This window comes from Lissotriton helveticus, chromosome 5_1 (assembly GCF_964261635.1).
Source record: "Lissotriton helveticus chromosome 5_1, aLisHel1.1, whole genome shotgun sequence".
NCBI lineage: Eukaryota > Metazoa > Chordata > Amphibia > Caudata > Salamandridae > Lissotriton > Lissotriton helveticus.
Genome location: NC_136065.1, coordinates 436,293,471 through 436,315,826, shown reverse-complemented (window position 1 = coordinate 436,315,826; position 22,356 = coordinate 436,293,471). Strand labels below are relative to the sequence as shown.

The 22,356-nt window shown below is 45.4% G+C and overlaps 1 protein-coding gene across 1 annotated transcript in view; it reads left to right on the top strand.

The window, feature by feature from the left end:
* Positions 1-1,277: 1,277 nt before the first annotated feature.
* The window catches only part of SMIM1 (small integral membrane protein 1 (Vel blood group)), a 130,358-nt gene continuing 109,279 nt past the window's right edge, over positions 1,278-22,356 (top strand). The window contains exon 1 of the mRNA XM_078642638.1: positions 1,278-1,627. The gene's annotated coding sequence lies outside the window, so the exon portion shown is untranslated. The remainder of the gene's footprint in view (positions 1,628-22,356) is intronic.

Genomic DNA, 22,356 nt, shown 5'->3' with positions numbered 1-22,356 from the left:
CTTTTCTTGTGCATGCACTGCACTGTACTGTGCTTCTCATGTACTGTATCCAAACAGGGATACATGCATTCAGTACATGTATTAATCATACATATACTGCACAGTTCTGCAGCACCCCAGGACTGTACCCTTCACCGGCACACATACTACCAGCAGAGTCACTACTCCTGTGCTGCGCAGCACTTCCACATCTACCTGATGTAGGCCAAGGGAGAGTTAAACACACAGCCGTTGCACTTTTAAAATGGTGAGTGAGCCTGTAGGCCTCACTCCAGTGACACAGGGTAGAAAGGACATGTTCACTACTTCCGATCCAGGGGCGGCCTTAGGCATGTGCAAGCTGTGCACCTGCACAGGGCCGCCAAACCCCAGGGGCCGCCACGCCAATATATATCCTTAATATAATAATCCTCTGAAGATGGATACATATTTGTGTGGTGGCCCCTGGCAGGGATTTGGCAGCCTCTGGCTCTGTTCCACTTCCAAACACCCTCTTCACTGGCCTCCGCGCCTGCGTTCACCCGGGGCCCCCTAACCTACACTCCCTGCCCAGGGCCGCCATGAGCCTAGATCCGCCCCTGACTGATCACCACAAGATATGCTGCCGCACCCGCGCCCGTGCTGCTTAGCTACAGGTGAAGGCAGTAGCCTTCCACCTCTATGAGGGTAGTTCTTTGAGCGTCCCTCCCAGTCCAACAGAACAGTAATCTGCGACACAGGCCCACAATGATGGCGCACACACATGATCCGTGTTCACCTATAACAAAAAATCAGCATTAGGGATCCAGAAAACAGTACATTTGGGCGCTTAGGGCAGGGGTACGTCTCTTAACATGCAGAGAGAGGACTTTTCCCTTTCAAATGACCTTTTTTTTTTTTTTAATCCAGCCTAAACTTGTAGAGTTCCTATTACCTCTGTTTCCGATCACTTGTTGCTTTCAAGTTATTGGGTGTATTTCAGGAAATATGCTGCGGCCTCCCTGTAGTTGGAGGAGGAAGGGGTGAGGGTGGGGTCTCCCTGCAGTGGGAGGCCTGAGCGCTGCCTTCCTCCCCGCACAATGGGTGCCACTGCCTGGAATTAACCCCTTGTGCTCGGTCGCCAGTCGTATGCGGCCTAGACATGCAGAGAGTGTTTTCCTACACTAGACCCTGGCCTGCCTGCCCTCTCGCCGCTACAAGTCCATATAACTCATAAAATAGAAGCAGGCGCGTTTCTGCTCCAGTGACTTTCTTAGCCGGGTCACCGCACGCGGAGCCGGCTGCAGATGGCAGCTGAATCCTCCCGTGAAAGAAAGGCCCGAGTTGGTGAACCTTCCTTCCTCCCCCCTCCTCCTCCGCCTCTTCCCGCTTTGGAACAAAACACAGCTCTCCGGATCCCGAGACTCAACTGGCCGAAGAAGCAAAGCGAGCGAGAGATTTCCTCTTCCAGGCAGCGAGAAGGAGTTGGCTGGCACCCAGCGCAGTCGAGCCGGGCCCCTAAGTGGACGGGGAATTTTCGATACGTGTAAACGTAGCACTTCTCAAGAAACCAGGGCCCGCTGATCGCCAGGGGAACTGGACACAAACAGCACAGACCGGAAAATCAAAGACGGGCTCGTTCTGGGACCACTCAACACTTACTTCTGCGGTGAGTTACTTCCAAGTCAGTTTTTTTAGGGGGGCTGCAGGTGCCTTGAAGTTCAACAGGGCCGACAGCGCTGAAGAACTGGAAAATAGAGTTGCGTCACCAAACTGTGTACACCTGCATACCTATACCTACTGCCTGCGGTCTCAGCTATTCCATGGAACATATAGCGGTCATAGCGCACGCAGCCGCAAGCGTAGAGCGTGATATTCACTTGGCTGGCGTATTATATATATATATATGACTGGGCGATTTAGGCAAGCGGATACAATTGTTAAGAGTTAACCCATTAAAAATCACGGCATTCGCACTAGAGTGCACTGTGTGATCCAGGACTGCTTTGTTAGATTATCACGGAAGGCACTGGGGGGCATATTATCAAGGACAGGCGATACATTATCGCCGCTTTTATCGGCAGTTCGATAAAGCGGCGATAATGTATCGCCTGTCCTTGATAATATGCCCCTGGGTGTGTTGTCTGACTCGGGTTAGTTAGATTTGTATTCTGAGAACACTTGAATCCCTTAGAAATGGCACTACCTTATAACGTATGTAAATTAATGACAACCATTGACAAAGTTAACAGTTCGGACTGTTGTAAAGTCGGAACTCGGAAGATTTTGTCAAACGTCGCCAGCGCTCAAAGAACAGGCACAGCGAAGCCAGGAGGGGTGCAAGCTTCCCACCCTCGGAAAAAGTTCGGCAGAAGGAGCTTGCTTTACGTGCATATAGGCCCACCTATTGCAAACATCAAGCAAGCTTCCCTCAGGCACACTGGACAGGCGCAGGCTCAGCTGTCCACGGTGCAAGCTTCTCTCAGGACACATAAAAGTGGACGAGACAGAAAGTTCACAGAGAGCAGAGGCAGAGCCAGGGGTCTGGCTTGACTCTAAAAGCCAAAACACGAGCCGAGTCATAAAAGGTTATGCATTTAAAATATACAGCAAAAGTCTTGTAAAAACGTGAGAAAGACTTTCAGATTAAAATGTTAATTCTACGAGCGAACCAAGAGGTGTCAATTTATCATGTGCACTGTATACATGGCCGCCGATGTTATACGTCGACCAACATTATCTATCAAACCACGCGCGTGTGTTTTTATATAGCATGCATCCAAGTTTAAATTTATTGTTTAGTTATTTTAAACCTTAACATTTGTGGCAAAGAAAACCGATCGCAACTACATTTATCAGATAGCACAGATTACTTTGAATGCACATGATCCTGACCGGCCTTAACACGACATAATCAGACCTTCCGTTCTTTACATTCCTACATAACTAAAGTGCCATTGTGCATTATATAAATAGTTAGTTGCTAATCCTTAGCAACACCTAATACTTCACAATCAATTGTAAGACCTTTTAAACCTTATTTAAACCTGAAAATAATATGAAGCTTTCTTCTGCGAAGGAGACAAAAGAATTTGCAATAGGAGACATTTCGACCATCTGAATATTTATTGCATGGGAGTAAAGGCTGGGCATACAATTCAAATCTGTCATTTTGCTAAAGTGCCTATGTGCATTAATAACTCATCCTGCTGTTTCAATGTTATTGGTTGAGTTCTTTCTTGGCCTTACACAACGTTTTAAAATACACAGTCAGTCATAAAGCCTTAGTTACGGGAGCGGGTGTGGCATAACGGCTAGAGCGGTGGACCACGAAGCTGGGGAACCCGGTTCGAGGCTCAGTAGGGAGAATCAACATCCAGCCATTCTGGACAAATCACTTAATCTTCCCGTGCCTAACCAAACAAACATTGACATAGCCAATAGGTCTTGCTTTTGGGACCTAATAAGTGATTAGCCATGCAACACTTGATGTTGTTTAATGAAGGATATTGTTCTGGATAACGAAACACTTATAATATCCCAAAGGCGAGATCTATTGGCTATGCATTGATGGGGCCATATAAGTGTTTAGGTAGAGCTATTGACTTTGCCTATGTTCGCCCTGAGTTATGCAGCGGTGGCGTTGAGTGATGCTGTGCTGGCCCTGAGTGATGCTGTGGTGGCCCTTAGTGATGCAGTGATGATGCTGACTGATGCTCTGGTGATGCTGACTGATGCTGTGGTGATGCTATGGCACTGCAGAGTGATGCTGTGGTAGCGCATAGTGATGCTGTGGTGGTACTGAGTGATGCTGTGGTGTTCCTGAGTGATGCTGTGGTGGTGCTGAGTGATGTTGCTGAGTGTTGATGTGGTGGTGCTGACTGATACTGTGGTAGTGCTGTGTGATGCTGTGGTGCTCCTGAGTGCTTCTGTGGTGGTGCTGAGTGACGCAGTGGTGGTGCTCTTTGATGCTGTGGTGCTGCAGGGTGATGCTGTGGTAGCGCATAGTGATGCTGTGGTGGTACTGAGTGATGCTGTGGTGGCCCTGAGTGATGCTGTGGTGGTGCTGAGTGATGCTGTGGTGGTCCTGAGTGATGCTGTGGTGGCCCTGAGTGATGCTGTGGTGGTGCTGAGTGATGTTGTGGTGGTGCTGAGTGATGCTGTGGTGGTGCTGAGTGATGATGTGGTGGTGCTGAGTGATGATGTGGTGGTTCTGACTGATGCTGTGGTGGTGCGAGCGATGCTGTGCTGGCCCTGAGTGATGCTGTGGTGGTGCTGAGTGACGCTGTTGTGGTGCTGACTGATGCTGTGGTGGTGCTAAGTAATATTGAAGTGTCCCTGAGTGATGCTGTTGTGGTGCTGAGTGATGCTGTGGTGGTGCTGAGTGAACCTGTGGTGTTGTTGAGTGATGCATTGTTGGCCCTGAGTGATAATGTGGTGGCGCTGAGTGATGCTGTGGTGGTGCTGAGTGACGCTGTGGTGGTGCTGACTGTTGCTGTGGTGGTGCTGAGTAATATTGAAGTGTCCCTGAGTGATGCTGTGGTGGTGCTGAGTGATGCTGTGGTGGTGGTAAGTGATTCTGTAGTGTTGTTGAGTGATGCATTGTTGGCCCTGAGTGATGATGTGGTGTCGCTGAGTGATGCTGTGGTTGTGCTGAGTGATGCTGTGGTGTGCCCCATTTTATTAAATACCCTTCCCCTAAAATGTAGCGTTTTACCTTTGTTCACCAGGTTCTAGTCAGACATAATAGCCTATTTTCCTATGCTCTTGCGGTAGCACTAAGAGACTTTTTAGAAGGTAGACTGCGTCCAATAGGTTATTCTTTTACTTGCACAAAAAGTACATGCCTACTCATGCAAAGTGGAAACGGGACTGTCAAATGTTGGAGGGTGCATGTTTAAATGTGGCTTAAAGCCCAGTGTCTCACCTGAATATAAATCTAGACTTTGGATTAACATCTCTCTTAATAGAGGCTTGCTACTAATGCTAGCCGAGAACACAATGTGGAGCATCAGCAACACTGCACATTGTAAATCGGATAATTTTGAACAATATAATATAATAATGTATAAAAAGTCCATAATGTAAAATGTGCCGGATCAAACAAAATTCTGCTGAAGAAATATACCTGGACCGCAAGCCAAGAGTAAAGCCAAACCAAGCCAATAGTAAAATGATGGGAAACTATCGGCCCCAGAAAACTATAACTCTAAATTAATTCAACAGGGTTAAAAATTTTGTGTTTGCCTACAGAATTAGCTAATACCGCTTGCATTTGTTCCGCGTATGTGAAGAAATGGGCACATGAAATGGCTTGAGTTAATTTTTTTCTCTTATCCTTCTACTGCTAATGTATGAAACTTCACCATAGTGGGTGCAGGGGGAGGGGGTGGGGGGGCGGAGCCACGTTACACATGTTTTACCTTTAACCAAAAAAGTAGATAACATCTTTTAACCCCCTGGTTGCGGCCGGAATTCTGCGCCTGCACATTCAGATCGCGGGCGTGGTCATGACGGCTCCCGGCCGTCATCAGCACACGCCCACCATAACTGATGACGACCGGGAGCCGTCATCAGCACGGAAGGGGTTAAAGAGCAAGGCAGATAGCTTCACTAATGGTGTGTTCACTTCATGCAATGTTGTTGCCTTCTGCCATAATTAAACTGCGGAAACCATAGGTTCGGGGAACCCAGCAAGAAATGAACGACAGAGACACATTGTAAGGAGGCTCAACAGGACGTAGCTTGAATTGAATAAAAGAAATGCAAAGCCATTAATCATTGACACCACTTGTAAATTGCACAAAGATATTCACTACAAGCACAACACAGCATAAAGCACTTCAACAACTTCCTATTTACTCCATCCTCTTCTGTGGCAGGCACAGAGCGCCAACAAAGAATATACATAAAAAGCTAATTAGCCCTCAGCGGTATGATGTATCGAGCAGTGTAAGCAGCTGCAAAGCATATTTGGTGAAGTCTGATACCCAGTCTCCAGGGAGCCACATAATGAACCATACCGGCCTGGGGCACGGTATCCCAAACATAATAAAACCAAACAGAGCAACAGAGGTAGAACTTGTGTACTATATTAACCAAAGAATTAAAACTCGCACAGCACAGACAGGTTAGTGCATGCCATAATGAATTGAGGAAGGACATTTACTGTATCTATATTCGGGTGTAGTTGTTTTTGTAACATATTAAATCTTTTCACAAAGCTTTGTGCTCACTTTTTACATTCTTGGTGTTTTTTGTTTTAAAGTTGAAATACAATCTCTTTTTCAAGATGTGCGGCCGCAAGACGCGCTCTGTGGTCGGGAAGGGGGAGAGCGAGGCGCTTGGGAGAGCAAGCGAGAAGAATGGGCCTGATCGCGTGCTGTAAGGGTGCTGCGAGGAATGCCAGATGGTGGCTGTGCGCGTGTCCGCGCGCGTAACCTAAAGCTTTAGGCCACAAGCAAAATCTTGTGGTTGGATTTCTAAAGCCCACTTACTAAATATTTTCCCGGAACGGCGCATGCGCTGGCTCAGGCGAGATCTAAAAAAATTAATGTGTGGTTGAGTAACGTAACTGGTGCTTGTGTAAAGCGCTCTGATATCTTCGGGTCTAGTTCACGCTATATAAAACTAAAAAATAAAAAACCAAAAAATATAAACAGTTAAAGCCTTTTGAGACACTTGGCTAATCAGGTACGAAAGACTCAACAGTACTAGGCCCTGGGTCCACCTAGTTCTTACATTTGGGCAGGAAAGATGTAATTGAGGTCTGTCTATGACCTCTCTGGGGAGCTGTGGCTTTTCTTGACCTGCTATTAAAGCAAATAAAGGAAGCATGTGTGTAAGTCGGTGCTTCCTCGGCCAAAAAACGGTTTTAGTAAAAGTCTTTGTTGCAGATCTAGAACGGTGCAGCAACACAACAAATGAGCCCATGTTTCTTGGCTTTTGTGGCATAACCTGTAGCCGATGATGGTACCTAGTCCAGGCCACCGTGGATTAAAGTCCCGAATAGGGAGAGCAAGTAGTCTCATGTAAATTATCTGCTCCCAGAGGGAAAACGCTATCTTACAACTACTGTTAAGGGCTGGAGCCTTGAGACATATGGTTACCTTCCTATACAAAATGTTACTGGAAGATAGGGGCGTGGGGAGGAAGATCCCTGCTAGACGGGCATGGGAGGAGGATTTTGAAGACCCCTTAGAGGACTTGCTTTGGAGTGCAAGGTGTCTTGTAATGCCTGTTTTAGATAGACACATTTCAACTACCTGCGCCGAACGTACCTAACACAGATTAAACTCAGCAGGATGTATGTGGGGAAATGAGCAGTGTATCTCAGGTGCAGAGAGGACAGTGCATCGCTTCTCAATAAGACGTGGGAATGCCGGGTGGTCCTGCAATATTGACAGAAGTGGTGGAACGCATGAGGGAGGTGACCAGTCAGATCCAAGCGCTACCCCACAGGTTTACCCATTGGGTATAGCTAAGAAATCAAGGGAGGGTAAGATATGTTGGAAATTCCTGCAGTTGGCGTTGGCAAAGCGGACAGTGGCCATTGGATGGATGAGTTCTCTAGCGCCCTCCATAGAGCTATGGCATAAAGACATGATGGAATGGGCTTCGACGGAGGAAGTGTATATGAAGAGGAGTGGGTGGCTCTCATGGGTAGTATGTCTCAGGTTGCAGGGGAGAATGGAGCTGGGGCTGATAGCTCACAGGAAAGGGACACCCAAGAGGTATAGCCCAGCATACCCCGACATGTATCCTACAGATTGCAAATTGATCATCAATAGGTTCAGAACTGTGGTGGGTTGGGAATCAATCGATCGTAATGTGGAAAAGTAAATTTTGCCATGTCATATGTGCCTACGTGTTCCCCATCCTATGTTATATGTGCATGATCGATATGCATGTATTCCCCTCTGATCGATTAAAGACGCAATTACAGTTGTGTCCATCTCTAGTATGCCAGTTTCCAGTTTTCGTGAATATAACGAATATCAGGCCTATGTAAAGCTACGTTGCCACGTTTTACAGTGTGCACGTTAATTCATTGAATTGTCCCCGTTTCTAGGCCTCAAAAGGGCCCGGACTCAGATTCAGCTCCTGTTTCCTGAACTCTCCGAGGAGCGATACAGCCCCCACCTGTATCCCTGACCCTTCACTTACTTTCATGCCTCGCAGTGCCCGGCTAGGCCTGGCTCTGCCTCCCAGTCTGCCAAGAGTATGTTATGTTTCTAGTTATCAGTCCAGCCCTCCTTCTCTGCATTCCTAAGCTACTGAATCGCATCAATAGTTTCCGTCATGGTCTAGCCTTTATGTCTGCATGTAAGAGAAATACTGTATTAATATTCATAGAATATTCCTCACACATGCAATACATTTAGAATAATGCATGCACCAGTCTTAGTGTCTGTTAGCCTTTACCCTGATAACTTTTGGATTCTATCAACATGTACTATAAACACCAGATACTAGATATGCCTAGGTACATGTCGCTCTGACCCTCCAGACTTTCGTCTCCTCTTCTAGTGCAGAAGTCATAGCCCCCAGTTCTCCCTGGTAACACGTCATTGCCAGTTTACGCGCACCACTAGGTTAGAGGTCCCAGCTGCTCAGGTAGCCCCCTCCATGTTTCCGCCCCGTTTATGACATATTCTGTTACGTTTGCATCACATGTCTATGTATACGCCCTGTACACACCTCTTGTTACACCCACTTTATGCCTTATCTTTCGCGACTGCTACAAACTCCGCCTACTGCTACGCCTACTGTATTGAATGCAATGTAATTGTTTTTAGTATATATATTAATGCACTGTTATTAAAAGCCAGCCAATTCCCAGATCCTGCCCCCGGCAGCTGCCATCCTATTCCCATGCAGGCTGTCCTGTTCCTGTCCTTTTATGCCTGATTAAAGCCTGTATACTTCAGCTACCTCGAATCTTGACTCTTATTTATTGAGCTATCTGTTATTAGAGTATCCTGAAAAATAGAACCGGTAATTAATTATTTATTTACCACATAATGGCGCCCGAATAGGGACTTGCCCTTTCCCCACGCACCGGAGAAGCCACGCAGGCCCCCTGATCCTCTGCAGCCGTGACGGAACCATACCGGCCACGTGCAGATATTTCTGCTTCAAGTATCCCTCAGGCCCACGGAGGAGACGGAGGTTGCGGTCCAGCGTCCAGACGAGGCGGTGGAGGAACGCGGCGAGTCCCGACCAGAGCCCAAGCCGAGAGTCCAAGGTCCGAGGTATCCGGAGGCCCACCTGTAACTGAAGTCCGAAGTTCGTCCGTCCGTCATCGTAGCAGTCCAGTCCAGTCCGAGGCCTTCCGTTCTTGCTGCCCGGTGAGTACCATTGCTGGGGTAGTATCTAGACAGGGTCAATTAATTTGTCTCTGGTCCGTGGGTTTGGGTACACAGATCCAACACGAAGTGTCCACCTAGGTGGATGCGGGTCCTGACGTGTCTCTTTATGAGACCGGTAAGTTTCGTACTGTTTTAGCAGTGCATCTAGTCATTCCAGTAAGTTCTGTTCTGTTCTCGAGAAATTCATGTGTTTCTGTTTTCAGTATTCCAGGTAGTATTCTGTCCGAACTGTTATTTTAAATGTTATTTCATGTGTTTTCAATGTTGTGGTATGAGTGATTTGTTTTCAAGTTATTATTGTGTTTATCGTGTATTGTATTTGTGTCCAGATTCCAGTCTAAGTCATGCCTCTGTTCTCGAAGTTACGTCAGTTAAAAACCAGGAAAGGTCTGCTCGAAGAAGCAGTTCCTGTCCCGCCTAGGGACAGTCCAGGTCATTTTATGTATCATAAACATGGCATAAGTGCCATATTATATCTAGACTTATGGGTCGAGTATACTAAAGATCTAGAAGAGAAATATAGATGGCCTGTATCAGGTACATGGGATGCCGAGTGCATCATGCGAGTAGAAGAAGCATTATGGAAAAAGAAATCCAGACAGTCCCAGAAAGATGCCATCGAGTTATGGCGCAAAGAATCTCATAAAAGAACCGAAAAAGAAATCAGAAAGTCAGAATTAAGTAGAGAATCCTCAGAAAGAGCCCAAGAAAGGGAATTAATCGAAGTAGGTGAACGAGTTAAAGCCGAACAGTCAGACAGACAGAGAAATGCCCTTATTAAGGGTATGTATCCTCTTCTTGCCGAGGGCTTGCCAAAAGCAACCCCGGAAGCACCATGTAATTTTCCGCCGACATTGGTTCCGATTAAGCTACGTCACAAACCGACCGCAGCTGATATTTTTCTCTCGTCCTATTTGGACGACACAGTCCCAGAATATGCAAATCCTGTTCCGCCAGCTCCTGTAAATAATGTAATTCCTGTTCCTCCAGCCACCGGGGCACCTGTTACAGCACCTGTTACGGTACCCCCGGTCCAGCCCGTAGTACAAGTTCCCGCTACATCGGTCACTCTGCCAGCACGAAGAGTATCAGTCGATGATTCCAGTTTAGGGGCCGCGGGGGGAGGTCCTCCTGGTACCCCGCCGCCACACAAACGTGTAACGTTAGTCGAGTTACATGAACGTGCGTTACAGCGTACGCCCAAATATCAGTCCGTTGCAGATATCAGACGAGCTCTCACCGAATGCCGTTATGATCCAGTCCCAGGCGATGATAATATGGTTATATATTCATTGCGTGTAAGACGGGTGACCGAGTATTTGGACACCCTACCGAATATGAAAGAAGATCTAGACAGAATATATCGTTTCATCCGTACAGGAGACGATCCAGAAAGTATTGGCGAAATCATGTCTCTAAGGAAAGCTGAGACCCAGCTCATGCTATTAAAATTTCTAATCAATTGTTTAGTAAGGGAACAAGATTGTCCGACTAAAGATCCGATCGAAATGAGAATTCTGACAAAGTGGAGTGATCATATAGCCGAGGGAAGACACAAGACACTCAGTAGTATAGAGAGTATGTACAAGAAAATTCGTAAGGAAATAATAAGGTTACACGAGAAACGCAAAGCAGCACAAGTAAGCGAGAAAGAAGACAACACTGATACTGAAGAGGTAGAAGACGAGAATACCGCCAGAATAGCGTATGTAGGTAAATCTAGACTTCTAGACCGACATTCACGCCTAGAACACAAGAAAGTTTTTCACCTTCCAGCACTAGAACAAGAGAATCTTGAACAAGTATTTCAAGCTACCGATCACATTCTGAAATCACGTATCGGTTATAGTGAACTTAGTTCCATGCATGAACTAGAACTAGCCCGATCAGCAGTCCGATGGACTACTGATTCTACCACTTTTCCAGATGAAATAGTGGCACAAATGTTTCTGAAACTGCCCCCAGCCGAGCAGCGACTGGTGGGTATGTATATGATCCAGCACCTCATTACACTGCATGAGGGACAACATTCTGATCCAGGTCCGTTACATGATGTTCTGAACGAGTTGCTCCAGTATAGATGGAAAGGTTTAGGTACCGATTTAATTAGTGTCATTCTAGAACAGCGCCACAAATATAGAACGTTTCTGAATCCGCATTTTGTTCACGTCTCACCTCCAGAAAGTAAACCATTTTACATAGATAGACAGCATCCGTTACGAGAAGTACACCCAGTTAGGACAACGGGTGGTGAAATGCAACGAGTATTTGTTTACACCCCTATCACAAAGATGGAACTTTTAGAGATGAAGAAATTAATTCCTTGTCACGACAAAGATCCAGCAGGGTTCCATCGAGAATTAAAAGACATGCTCCGTATGGGAGAATACACGTATCCAGATGTCATTAAAATGCTAAAGGTCCTGTTGCCCGCAGGGGTATATGAAAAACTCAAGGAAAAAGAATGGGAGGTGGGAGAGAAAAAGATTGATTGGACAGCTCTAGAAGCTGAAGATAAAATACGAGTACCAGGTACCGGTCTTGGGGACAAATGTAAAGAATTGCCCGAGTTATTGATACAAGTTTTGCCAAGGTTATTATCAACGAAAAAGGAAGATTGGGATGCAATCTCAGCATGTAAACAGAAACAGGATGAAGACACTAGTGATTTCTATTCTAGATTTGAAAAATGTTTTATTATTAACAGTGGTTTGAAGACAGGTAGCGAGTCATACCCTCATCTTTTTGTTACTAAACTAGTCGAGAATTCAAGCCCACAAGTTAAAAATCGAGTTTTGAAAGTCGAAAGTACCTGGCAAGCTAGTACCCCGTCACAAATGCTTCAAATGCTCCAGTATCACCAGAATAGAATCAGGGAAGAGCAAGAACACGAAAGGAGACGTATGAAAGACACGAAAATGAAAGTACTAGTTGCACAATCTGTTCCACAAGACAGTCAGAAGAGGGGTCCGAATCAAGCCAGTCATCCTGCAGCTCCCGTTAAAGGGACATGCAATTATTGTAAACAGCCAGGTCATTTTATAAACGAGTGTGCAGTTCTGAAACACAACATAGCTACTGGTAAGACTAAAGAAAGACCACGTCCGCCTAGACCAGAACAAGTCTCACAGACTTCTCAGTCACCGCAGAATGCACAACAGACAGTTCCAGCACCGCAGCCTATCGCTGCAACACAGCACGTTACACAGCAGATGTACCAGTATGCCCAGACAGAGTATCCAGAGTATCAACAGTATTCATGAAACAGCCTAGAGAGGGAGGTAGGCTTGCCTCTCATCGAGATACCTGTAGATCAAGAGGGTCCCTATGTGCACAGTCAAGTATTAGGGAAAGACAGAAAGTTTTTGATTGATACAGGGGCAAGTAGGACTACTATCAGTCATGACGAGGTTCCAGGGGCTCCGCTCTCAGGCTCTAGAAATGTTTCCCTTGGATTTTCAGGAAAGCCTATTGTTAACGAGATTTCAAAGCCAGTTACTCTAGAAGTTGGTCCATTGTCCCGAACTACTGATTTGTTACTTACGAAGTCCTGTCCAGAAAATTTGTTAGGCATTAAAACATTGAAAGAATTAGGTGCAGTAATTTGCTGCTCTCCAGAAGGAATACGATTGTTTTTGCGTGACTTTAAAGGTCACTATGTATTACGCGATTTTGATCCAAGATTATCCAATGTACCGCAGCATTTATGGGCGCAAGGTCCAACTGATGTAGGTTTTATGCAAATCACACCCCATCGTGTGACTCTCAAGCAAGGTATAGTCTTGCCACGAATCAGACAATATAGATTGCCACCTGAGGCTGTAGCAGCCTTATCCAAAATTATTGATGAGCTCATTGCTCAAGGAGTGGTTGTAGAAACTGACTCCAATGTATGTAATTCTCCTATCATTCCAGTCATGAAACGTACTGATCCAAATGCACCTCCAGTATATCGATTAGTGATTGACCTTCGAGAACTTAATAAATGTATCATACCCCAGTATCCAGTAGTCCCAGATATTTCATCCCTGTTGACAGCCATTGATTCTGAAGCTACATTTTTCACTGTCATCGACCTCAAGAATGCATTTTTCAGTGTCCCCATTCATCCAGACAGCCAGTACCTTTTCGGTTTTTGTTTAAATGGAAGGAGCTATAAATTCACACGAGCTCCTCAAGGTTTCACAGAAAGTCCTAGTATTTACAGTCAAGCACTTAAAAGACAACTAGACAATATCCACATGCCAACTGACACTGCCCTGCTCCAGTATGTCGATGATCTACTGATCACAGCCCGTTCTGAACGTGACTGCGAACGAGCGTCACTTACAGTTCTGTATTTTCTGGCCGAGATGGGGCACAAGGTGTCCCCTTCAAAGCTCCAGTTCTGTGTCCAGCAAGTGATCTACTTAGGCCACTTACTGTCCAAGTGGGGTAGGCAGTTGACACCAGACCGTATCCAGTTGATAGCGAGTCTTCCACAGCCCAAGACACAGAAGGAGGTACGCGCTTTTATTGGCCTCACTTCTTACTGCAGACAATGGATTCCTCAGTATGCATTTCTAGCCAAGCCACTGATACAGTTAACGACACAGGAGGCAGCCGTATCGACTGTCCTCCCTTGGACATCTGAACATACACTTAGTTTTAATGAATTAAAGAAAGCCTTATGCCAAGCACCTGTTCTAGCTACACCGAACTACAGTAAGCCTTTTACACTTTTTGTCACAGAACGTGATGGTACTGCATTATCTGTTCTCACACAAGATCAAGCAGGACAGTACAAGCCTTGTGCTTATTTTTCGAGCACATTAGATCCAGTAGCCCAGGCTTTGCCTGCGTGCCTCAAGTCAGTTGCAGCCACAGCTCTAGCTATCAGACAAAGTGATTCCATAGTATTAGGACACTCCTTGACAGTACAAGTTCCACACTCCGTGGAAGTTCTCTTAAACCGAACACAGACACAGCACTTGACCATTGCACGTTTAACAGGTTATGAACTGACACTGTTCCAGCCACACATAGAAATCAGACGCTGCAACATTCTAAATCCTGCTACCCTGTTACCATCAGTTACTTCAAATCCTGCCACACATGACTGTGTGGAAGTCATTAATACTATGACTAAGCCAAGACAAGATCTGACAGACATTGCATTACCTAACCCCGACCTGACACTTTATGTGGACGGTTCATGTATGAGAACTAGTACAGGAGAACTAGCAGCCGCGTACGCAGTGACTACTGACACTGAAGTTATAGAAACACATCGTATTGACATCCTGTCTGCTCAAGCAGCAGAGCTAGTTGCTCTGACCCAAGCCTGCATACGTGCCAAGAACCTGAAAGTAAACATATATACAGATTCACGTTACGCATTCGGAGTTGTACACGACTTCGGAGTACTCTGGCAGGAGAGAGGTTTCATGACTTCTCATGGAACCAAGATTCAGCATGGTCTCCTCATTCAAGCTCTGTTAGATGCAATACATTTACCGACAGCTATCGCTATCATGAAGTGCAAGGCACATACGAAAGTTACTGACATCATTTCCCAAGGTAACGATCTAGCAGATCGAACAGCCAAGCTTACAGCTCAGACACCAGACATTCCAGTTAACAAGACACAGACATCCACTCCAGAACAGACTACCTGTATGACAGTTAAGGACCCTACACAAGATGTCATAGACATACAGTTACATGCTACTCCTGAAGAAATCAAGAAATGGTCCGAACAAGGAGGGGTCCAGACAGATCAGGGATGGGTGACGAAGGGAAAAGCCACATGGTTTCTCCCCGACTCCATGGTTCAAGTCATTATCAATACCGCACATAGTCCAGCACACCTAGGAGAAAAAGCCATGTTAGACAGTATACAGAACCTCTGGTTCAACAAGCATTTACGAGCTGCAGCCAAGCAGAAAGTCCGTACCTGTATGATATGTTGCCAGTTCAATCCAGGTAAAAGTGTCCCGGTGGAACAAGATGGATTCCAACCTCCTGACCACCCTTTTGAAGTCCTCCAGATGGATTATATTCAGATGGAGCGATGTCGAGGTTTCAAGTATGTCCTTGTAGTTGTATGCGCTTTGTCCAGGTGGACAGAAGCATATCCAGTTCCAGATTACACAGCAGCGACCACTGCCAAGCAGTTGGTTCGTGAATTTTTTCCCCGTTATGGACTCCCTAGGGTCGTGTATTCTGATAACGGCCAGCCATTCTCATCCGAGTTAATGAAACATGTTTCCCTTCTGTTAGGGTACCAGTGGAAGTTCCATTGTGTGCGCCATCCCGAAGCAGCCGGTCTCGTAGAGAGACATAATCAAACCCTGAAAATCCGTATTGCTAAGACATGTAAAGAGAAAGGTGTAGACTGGCTAGTTGCCCTGCCAGTTGCTTTATTCTACATGAGAATGGTCGCACATTCCAGATCAGGTCTGTCCCCTTATGAGGTCGTATTCGGCCGCCCCCCAAACATGTGGGGTACACCTAGACCCCGCAGTATTACAGATGTTTCCAGCAATATGTTGACAGATTACCTAGCTTCCTTGATGTCTGCCCTACACTCTTGTCGTTCACAGGTTGCCGCTGCATTTCCAGACAATACTGAAGTGAAACCGCACGAGGTCATACCAGGGGACCTCGTCCTTGTAAGGAACTTTGATCGTTCAAGTCCGCTGGAGCCTCGTTGGAAGGAGCCGCGACTTGTTCTCCTGACCACCCGCACGGCCGTGAAGTTGGAGGGCCGCAAGGGGTGGGTCCATCTGTCTCATCTAAAGAAGTTCCATGGAGTCCGAAAAAAAACATTTGCAAAGGACATTTCTAAAGACTGCCTGAAACCAGACACTGATTTGAATCCTGAACTGAAAGTTCCTCTGTTAGAGAAAACTCCGCAACAGGAGTATAAGTTAAAGCTCCGGTCTAGTAAAATAAGTCAGCCAGTTTAATTGTCTAAGTCCCTCTCGGGTGAAACGGTTAGACAGGTCCCTGACATGTATGAGATAGACCCCCATAGTGAGAGAGTTAGTCAAAACTCTATACGATGTATCGTCATTCTAAGTTTCCTATTGTTTCTAAGTTTGATGGTTACCTGCACAAGTTATGCATTACATTTATGTTTTCCAATTTCGCATATAAATAAGTTTGCTAATGCTACAGTAGAGCACACATTTAGTGATCTGCCTCCTCACGAGCTATCCTATCGTCTTGCTATGCGTAATAATACATTCATCCGAATGTTACACTATTCACACCAGACCAGCAATGCCACTAATTGTTGGGTGTGTGGTCGACTCCCCCCTTTCCAGACACCGAAGGGAGTTCTGCCACTCTTTCCTTATCCGTTTTCACATAATGGTTCGTGTGGAGCATGGTCCATGTTAACGTCATCTTCAAATGATATGTCCCTTCTGAATAGAACATGTTTTCCAGACGAGCAAGGTCTCCCCCATAGAACAGGGTTAGATCTAGAAAATGAAGTATATAATTTAGGTAATTATTCTTCGAATTTTATGGTATTGAATGTTCAGTCTGATACTACTCCAGACTTACCTGCTATTTCAGTACTACCAGTCAAAGGCGAATTATGTGTCAGAAAGAATGGTTCCGCACATGTAGGACATAGTGATTGTACTACTACTGTCAAGTATAGTGACAGTGGGAAATCTATTTTCAAAGCATCACGTCATTCTTATTTTGTTTGTGGTCAGACCGCATATGTTCGTCTGCCCCTCGATTGGGATGGAACATGTTACATTGCCTTCCTACTGCCACCAGTTTTTCTAGCCCCATCTGATTATCATAGAAACACACATCTAGTACAGGTCAGACATAGAAGGGAGATTGAGTCCCGATTGTCGATCAAACTGAAACTACTCTAGAACAATATCAAGATTTCAATAAAGGTTTCTTCTTCTTTATAGGACCTATCCAGAATAGTAAGTTAATACGTAGACTAACCAGAACCCTTGAAGCAGTAGTGAATGAGACTACTTCTGCTCTAGGTAACTTAACCGAAGAGCAATCTGCTATGAGATTTGTCGTGCTCCAAAATCGTCTCGTTCTTGACGTCATACTGGCCGATAGAGGAGGAGCATGTAGAGTCATCGGATCTAGTTGCTGCATTTTCATTCCTAATAACGCGCCGTCTGTTTATTCAGCTATAACCAGACTTCATAAAATTGCCCATCAGTTACACCAGAATCCAGGCACCTGGACATGGTCCGGTTGGCTCTGGAGTATCATATCTGCCTGGGGATGGAAAGTATTGTCATTTCTAGGTATTGCAGTAATGATCCTATTCAGTTGCTGCCTCTGTATACAATGTGGCCCTGCGATTTGCGGCATTTGTGCTACCTCTTGTATTCCTAGTCCTAAGTCCCGTTCCAAGACAATTCGAGACGAGCAAATGATGCTATATGAAATGATAGATGGTATCATGAATATTGATGTTTCCTGATGGAAACGTAGGGCACAAGGAGGGAATGTGGAAAAGTAAATTTTGCCATGTCATATGTGCCTACGTGTTCCCCATCCTATGTTATATGTGCATGATCGATATGCATGTATTCCCCTCTGATCGATTAAAGACGCAATTACAGTTGTGTCCATCTCTAGTATGCCAGTTTCCAGTTTTCGTGAATATAACGAATATCAGGCCTATGTAAAGCTACGTTGCCACGTTTTACAGTGTGCACGTTAATTCATTGAATTGTCCCCGTTTCTAGGCCTCAAAAGGGCCCGGACTCAGATTCAGCTCCTGTTTCCTGAACTCTCCGAGGAGCGATACAGCCCCCACCTGTATCCCTGACCCTTCACTTACTTTCATGCCTCGCAGTGCCCGGCTAGGCCTGGCTCTGCCTCCCAGTCTGCCAAGAGTATGTTATGTTTCTAGTTATCAGTCCAGCCCTCCTTCTCTGCATTCCTAAGCTACTGAATCGCATCAATAGTTTCCGTCATGGTCTAGCCTTTATGTCTGCATGTAAGAGAAATACTGTATTAATATTCATAGAATATTCCTCACACATGCAATACATTTAGAATAATGCATGCACCAGTCTTAGTGTCTGTTAGCCTTTACCCTGATAACTTTTGGATTCTATCAACATGTACTATAAACACCAGATACTAGATATGCCTAGGTACATGTCGCTCTGACCCTCCAGACTTTCGTCTCCTCTTCTAGTGCAGAAGTCATAGCCCCCAGTTCTCCCTGGTAACACGTCATTGCCAGTTTACGCGCACCACTAGGTTAGAGGTCCCAGCTGCTCAGGTAGCCCCCTCCATGTTTCCGCCCCGTTTATGACATATTCTGTTACGTTTGCATCACATGTCTATGTATACGCCCTGTACACACCTCTTGTTACACCCACTTTATGCCTTATCTTTCGCGACTGCTACAAACTCCGCCTACTGCTACGCCTACTGTATTGAATGCAATGTAATTGTTTTTAGTATATATATTAATGCACTGTTATTAAAAGCCAGCCAATTCCCAGATCCTGCCCCCGGCAGCTGCCATCCTATTCCCATGCAGGCTGTCCTGTTCCTGTCCTTTTATGCCTGATTAAAGCCTGTATACTTCAGCTACCTCGAATCTTGACTCTTATTTATTGAGCTATCTGTTATTAGAGTATCCTGAAAAATAGAACCGGTAATTAATTATTTATTTACCACAGTAATGTGGCCAGACACTAGGGTCAACTAGGAAAAAATACAGCTCCCAAAAGGACCGGAAGGAAGCCAGTTGGGGGGTTGTGACTACACTGTACTTAATGTTGGGACGAAGTTAGCCTTGTTTTTCCTTTCTGGTATGCGTCTATGATTATACAATGCAAGCTTTTGTAGAAGAAATGTGATGCACAGATGGGTCCATATCATTTGTCATTGTAATTCGATTATCACAAAAAAGCTGTGTAAAAAGATTGCAAAATAAAAAATATCTGAGCCCTTGTGGCTGTGTTAATTGAGTCCACAAGTTAGGGTTGTGGTTTTCCCACTTGAACATGCACCCTAAATCAGATTTCTCAGTCTCACTGAAGTGATTTCCATGGGATCACACCGGTTGGATCAGAGCTGAAGCTGGTGTTTGCACCCTGTTTCCTAGTTGCACTGTTCAGCTATTGGATATTTCCTTCTTTTTTCCCTTCACCGACAGTGAAAAATGTTTTCTCTTCAATTATTTCATACAGCGCTATGTTGAATAAATATATAAGAAATATCACTCATCTTCCTTGAACAACGTTCAGCGTAAGAGAAGACAGGACACCATTTTTATGTTACTATCCTTGGCTTCGCCTGACCTAGTAGTAACAATCATTGGCAAAGCCAATAGGTCTCCCATATGCAAGAGCTATTGGCTTTGCCAATATGTTTTGGTAATGTTGTACACCAGCGTGACTGCTGTTCATCATGCATAAAAGTTAGTGGGGTAAAGGAGAGTCGAGTGTCATAAAGTGGAGTGGAGTGTTATGGAGTGGCGTTGAGAGTCATGGAGTGGTGTAGTGTGCCATAGATTTGAGTGGCGTGGAGGAAGTAGAGAGGCCTGGAGTGGAAGAGCATTAAGTAGCGATGAGTTGAGTCATGTAGAGTGGAGAAGAGTGTCAGAGTGGAGACGAGTGTTGTAGAGTGGAGTGGCATAGAGTGTTGTGGAGTGGTGTAGGGCAGAGTGGAGTGGCAAAGAGGGTTTTTTCATCGAGTGTAGTAGAGTAGAGTGACGCTGAGTGGAGTAGATTGTAGTGGAGTGGTATAGAGTGGAGTTGTGTAGTAGGGTGGAATGGTGTAGAGTGTTGCAGAATTGAGTGGAATAGAGTAGAAAGGCGTGGCATAGATTGTAAGAGTGTAGCGGCTTAAAGTGGAAAGAAGTGGCATAGAATGGAGTAGTGTGTCATAGAATAGTCTGAAGTGAAGTGGCATAGAGGGAGTTGCGTAGAGGGGAGTAGTGTCATAGAGTTTTGTAGAGTGGAGTGGCATAGAGTGGAGTGGCATAGAGTGGAGTAGAGTTTATTGGATAGAGCGCCATATCCTGGAGAGTAGTGTCATTGAGCGAACTGTCGTAGAGTGGACTAGAGTGAAGTGGCATAAATTACAGGGGTGAAGAGTAGATTGCCATAGAGGGCATTGGTTTTGGGTAAAGTGGTATAGAGTGCAGTGACGTAGAGTAGAATGGAGCCGAGTAGATTGCAGAGGCATAGAGAGCAATGGTGTAGAGTGTAGTGGCGCAGAGTGGAGTAGAGTGGTGTAGAGTGCAGTGACATAGAGTGCAGTGCGGTAGAGTGCACTGTCTCAGAGTAGAGTGAAGTGGCATTGACTGGAGTGGTGTAGGGTGGAGTGGTGCAGGTTAGAGTATAGGGTGGTGAATATTGCAGTGGTCTAGCGTAGAATGGTGTGGAGTGCAGCGGTGCAGAATAGATTAGAGGGGTGTGGAGTGATGCAGAGTAGAGTGGCATAGAGTGTAGTGGCATAGAGTGTATTGGTGTAGAGTGTAGTAGAGTGCCGTAGAGTTGAGTGGTGCAGAGTAGAGTGCAGTATCAAAGAGTGCAGTGGCATAGAGTCGAGTGGCGGTAAGTTCAGTGGCGGAGAGTGTAGTCTTGCAGAGTAGAGTGTCACAGAATCCAGTGTTGTAGGGTGCATTGGCGTAAAGTTTTGCAGAGTAGAGTATAGTGGCATGCAGTGAGGTAGTGCAGAGTAGATTGATGTATGGTGTAGCAACATAGAGTAGAGTGGTGTAGAGTGCAGTGTCGTGGAGTGCAGTGATGCAGCATAGATTAGAATGACATAGAGTAGAGTGACCTAGAGTGTATTGGTTTTGAATAAAGAGGTGTAGAGTGCATTGGCTTAGAGAGCAGTGGAGTGGCGTAGAGTGCAGTTGCAGAGAGTGAAGCGGCATAGAGTGGAATGGCGTAGAGCGGCAAAGAGTGCTGTGGAGTGAGTAGATTGTTTCAGAGTAGAGTTAAGTGGAGTAGAACACAGTGGCATAGAGTAGAGTGTTGTAGAGTGCAGTGTCATAGAGTGCAGTGGTGCAGAGTAGATTAGAGTGGCTTATAGTGGATTGGCATACAGTGCAGTGGTGAAGAGTGCAGTGGTGCAGAGTAGTGTAGAATAAAGTGCATTGGCATAGAGTAGAGTGGTGTAGAGTAGAGAGGCCTTGAGTGGAGTGGCGAAGAGTAGACTTTAGTGACGTGGAGTGAAGTGGCGTAGTGTAGAGTGGTGCAGATTATAGTTGAGTGACGCAGTGTGGAGTGGCCTAGTGTGGAGTGATGCTGAGGAAGGTGGAATGGGGTAAAGGGGAGTATGCATGGTGTGGCAGGGCACTGCTATTTCAGATAGCACATCTTCAATTAAAATGACGATTACATTTGCACAAACATACAGTTTATAACAGTATGCTTTCCATATGTTGAAACATCTGCACAGTTAATTTACAGACATTTACATTTTTTTTGTGTTAGGAACAAATATCGGTTCGGACAGCACACCCTAGTAGCCAGCATGATTGTCACATAAATCGTTTCACTTTGAAGCCGAGAAAGAAAAGTAAACATCAAGCTCCCTGGAAGACAGAGCCTTACATTTGAATGCACAGCAAATGTGACAAGAAAAGAACACGATTTAAAGGCCTGTTTACAGAAATTCAGTACTGATGGAAAGATGCAGTAAATAGGGTTTGGGCAAGGGAAGATTTAAACTCAAGGTGGGCAGCCTTAAACAAATACAACCAGCAAGTAGAAAGCAAGCAATTGTGAGTTACAAACCACAAAGGCATTAGAAAGTAATGGGCAGAAGCATTCCCAGGGAAGCTTTCTGAATGTCCACAAGATGTTGTTAGCAAACCAGACATCTGTGCTGTCTGATAGGTTAAGAGAGTCAGAACCTCAGTGATGGCAATTACATTGATTACAGGACAAAAGGGACTCTGACCTCCCGCAGGTCTTCAGTGTGGCAGACACATATTAGTTAGAGCTCAGCTTGGCTCCCAGATACATACAGCAAATAAGCATGGTCAAAGCCGATAGGTTGCGCCTAT